The sequence below is a fragment of the Eumetopias jubatus genome, unplaced genomic scaffold (assembly GCF_037043125.1).
Source record: "Eumetopias jubatus isolate StellerSeaLion01/CBP00866 unplaced genomic scaffold, mEumJub1_p1.0 scaffold_12, whole genome shotgun sequence".
NCBI lineage: Eukaryota > Metazoa > Chordata > Mammalia > Carnivora > Otariidae > Eumetopias > Eumetopias jubatus.
Window position 1 is genome coordinate 58,124,208 of NW_028274818.1, and position 4,176 is coordinate 58,128,383.

Below are 4,176 nucleotides of genomic sequence, written 5' to 3' on the forward strand. Positions count from 1 at the left end.
ACTAGGCTTCAAATATCTTTTATTGAGGTTTTTTGAGACATTTTTATTTCCTTCTTTATGAACTCTGCTCATGTCATTGGTGATAACAAAAAGATGATGATGGTGGGTTTTTTCTTATATATTCATAGATACACTTTATATATTAAGGAAAATGCCCACTATATTAGGAAAAGCAATATTTTCCCAGTTGTTAATGGTTGCTTTATATTTTAACTTTTTTGTTTTTTTAAGGGTAGCACTAGGATTTATTGAACTGTGCCTTAGTACAGGCACTGGGGCTTGCCCGTGGTGCTCTTGATGTATAAAGCCTGGATGTTCTGCCAATTCTTCTTGAGGAAGGACACCAGGAAATTGACCGCTAAGTGGATGTTGTACACAAGCTCGTCATCTGTTATCTTCACGTGGCCAACAGCCACTGCTAGACACAGCACCTTCTTCATCTGGAATTTGATGGTGGACTTCACTTCATCCACTTTGGCCACCATGTTTTCATTGTGGGTCAGCAAGGAAGGGAACTTGCAAGCCTTATTCAGGCCTGGGCCCAGGATTCGTGGGATCTGCTTGATCAGAGATTCTGAAGCCAAAAAGGCATCATACTTCTTGGCCAACTTCTTGACTAATTTCTTATTCTTGTTGAGTTTCTTCAGCACCTCAATATCCATGTGGGGAATATCCACTGCCTTGGCCTCATCACAGTGCTGCTGATCCCCCAAAACACATATGGAGAACTTGGGGCGGGGAGTGGACTTAAGCCTGACAGTGCCCGAGAAGCGTTTGTCCTTCTGAGGGTCATAGTTCTTCAGACTGATCTGCAGCTCCACCGTCTCCAAAAACTTCCGGCTCTTGCACTGGTTCCCGTGCAGGACTTCCCGCACGACCTCGTACAGGGTGTCGCAGGAGACTTTTCTGCTCATGGTTCTTCGCGCCGCAGTAACCGGAAAAGCTATTTTAACTTTTTATTGGTGTTCAATATATAGAGAAAAGTTTACAAATCTTACTGTGCAGATAAATAAGTTTTCACAAACTGAACATACATGTAAAACCAATATATAGGTCAAGAAATATAACTGTAGAGGAATCACAAGAGAATCCCTTTTATTCACCTTCCTGTCTCTACTCAGTTCCAAAGATAACCATTATTCTGTTTTCTAATATTATAGAGTAGTATGTAAGTTTTAAGGATTTATGAAATTTAAATCAAACAATATGTAATTTTTGTATCTTGTCTCTTATGTTTGTGATACTACATTTGCGGTATTGTTTATAATATTATGTTTTTAAATTTCCTCCATTCTATTTTGTGTAGCAAGTGATCAATGCATATAATATTGCATTATTTAAATTATACCATATTTATTTATCCATTTTGTTCTTTTTTTATTTAAATTCAATTAATTAACCTTAACCACACAGTTTTTTCACTCTCCTCCTATTACATCCTTCTTCCCAGTCCTATGAGGTGCCCACTGAGTGACAGGAAGCACCTGGAAGCTCCTGGCCTAGGTACAGTGAGCTGAGGTGTTTGGTGACAAGGCTGATTCACCTGGAGCAGGGTGGGCTGGTGAAGTCACACAGACCAAACAAAGGCCCCACAAAGGGAGACACCTTCACAGACCAAGCTTTGCTAAAAGATTTGTATTAACTCTTTATTCCAATGGGATTTTTTTTTTAAGATTTATTTATTTATTTGAGAGAGAGAATGCAGGAGAAAGGGGCAGAGGGAGAGGGAGAGAATCTCCAGCAGACTCCTCGCTGAGCTTAGGGCCTGACGTGGGGCTCAGGCTCACGACCCTGATATCATGACCTGAGTGGAAACCAAGAGTCAGACCCTCAACCAACTGAGCCACCCAGGCAGCCCTATTCTGGTGGGATTTAAGTTTCTCTTAAATTCAGTGTGATGGGCCTAAATCTCTGAAGTGGCATCACTATTGTTTTATAATGAGCTGGGTAAAGAGGGTGCTTGAGCAAGGAAATGGTATTAAAGTCTCCAAAGTTTGTTTGGTACATCAGAGACTCTGTCATTCATTAAAATGACTTAAGCAACCAAGGGTTGTTCTCCCAATCGGAAATTAGACTATCTAGAGAAACCACCAGAAACCATATCACTCTGGCTGCATGGTTGACACCACACAAATGGAGACCCTCAATGCAGAACCAGCTATCGTGTCACCTGTTCAAAAATCATGGCAGGGTCCAGGCTGATGAGACGTAATCACCCCAAACTCAGCTAACGTTTACTCTGTCGCTGTACAGAGGACCCAATCCCCCGAGCAAGATGGATGAAAAAAGAAGAAGGTTATGAGCTTCTTTCTGCTCTCTGACCTGGGCCATGTTTCCCGTCTGCTCCAGGCTGGGGGGAGGGGGACAGAAAGGGCAAGACCAGAGACAGGTTCATGGACCTAATTGTGCTTGCTGAGCTCCAGGTGCATGACCGACGGCTTTGGTGACCAGGGCAGAGCCTGGGGCAGGCCTGCTGGGCAGCTGCAGGCTGCCATAACCTAAACTTCTAACAGAATGAGAAATGGCCACTTTTTAAAACTTACCAAAATAGCATCTTGCAGAGATGCTAATATATTAATATCTTAAAGGCCTCTTACGCTGTCACAGGGGAACTAGGGGGCCAAAAACACTCCTGCCTCAGGGACGTGCTGAGCAGGCAGCTTTTCAAAGAGCAGCCGTGTTGGTACTTGGGGCCTCAGTCACCCATACATCAGTTAGGGACCTGGAGCGCTGGGCAGGCAGCCCCGAGAGCATCAAGTGGCTTCCCAGGACACCATGTGGCTGGAGGAGCATTGTTTCCAGAGAGCGAGTCCAAAAATGGAATGGCACAGAAAGATCGGGCAGTGCTAACCACAGAGTGGTGAAGGTCCCTTCCCTGTGGAAAGAGCCAAGACTCAATAGTGTCATGTCTGGACACCCCAGACTAAGGCTTGGCATGTGGTGGGCTTGCGTGGGCTCAGCTGATGGAACAGAGGTGGGAGCAGGGTCTGAGCAGAACCTTCTTCCACTGCCTCAGGGACGCCCCACGTGAGCACTCCGTTGGCACAGGGTGATTGATAATGGTCTGGGAGAGCGATGCATCGCACCGGTCTGGAAACTTCACTCCTGTAGTTAGCGGCGCATCCCGCAGTGGCAGAAAAGGAAAAAGGCAAAGCAAGGGACCAGCGACTTTGCTCACTGGCTCCATTCTTGCTGTAGCAACAAACTTGGCCGGGGCAGAAGTCGAAACTCTTACCTGAAATGAGGTTCCTGCAAGATTTATCACTCTATTTCTCTATTCTAGGCAAGTCAGTTCCAAACTTGGCTCTGCAACTGTTATCTGGAGCACTTGTTGACATGCAGATTCCTGGGCTCCAGCCCTAAAGATTCTGATCTGGTAGGGATGGAGTGTACCCAGGAATCTGTGTTTCTAACAGGTGCTCCTGGTCATCCTGGCACAGGGGATCCAAGGCCAATATTTGGAAGTAACCGCTCCAGCCCACACTGTCTCCATGGCATCAATCGCTGCAGATGGGCTAGGGCTCAGACAGGGAGCCCAGGGGGAGCACTCAGCATGTTCTGGGCTCCCAACACTGACATACTAGTGTGTCCCAGACACGTGTCTCCAGCTCTGCCTCATAGTGGGCCCCACGGCTCTCGTTTTTAGCACACGTGCACTACACACCAATTGCACTCGGTCCGTTTATTGGGCACCTACTATAGACAAGGCACAGTACCAGGTGCTGTGGGGTACAAAGACAAGGCTGGTCCTCCCCCTCAAGGGGCTCACAGTCTAGTGGGAGAGAGACACACTCACAGGTAAACAAAAATACAAGGCAGAATGGGACGAGCTTTAGCACAGAGGCAAACCCCGTGGGAAGGCAGGTATCGGGGCAAGGTCCCACGTGCCGAGGCCCAACAGGTGTTGGATGCAGGCAATGGCGCTTCGGCCAGTCCCCGGGGGACGGGCAGGATTCACACAGGTGAGACTGACCTGAGAAGGATGTTTCAGGCCCGGGGAAGGCATAGAGGGGGGTCCCCCAAAAGTATGCTGAATGTCTGCCTTGACCGAAACATAGGCTGCTAATGGGATGATGAAGGGAACTGAAGCTGGAAACGTGGTTTGAGGCTAGATGGTAGGCGGTGTCCTTATGGTCAGGATGTCTGACTTCGTTCTGTAGGCAATGGTGAGCCATG

The 4,176-nt window shown here is 47.1% G+C and overlaps 1 pseudogene; it reads right to left on the reverse strand.

Moving 5' to 3' along the window:
- Window positions 1–260: 260 nt before the first annotated feature.
- LOC114202968 (large ribosomal subunit protein uL1 pseudogene) lies at window positions 261–914 on the reverse strand (annotated as a pseudogene).
- Window positions 915–4,176: the final 3,262 nt, after the last annotated feature.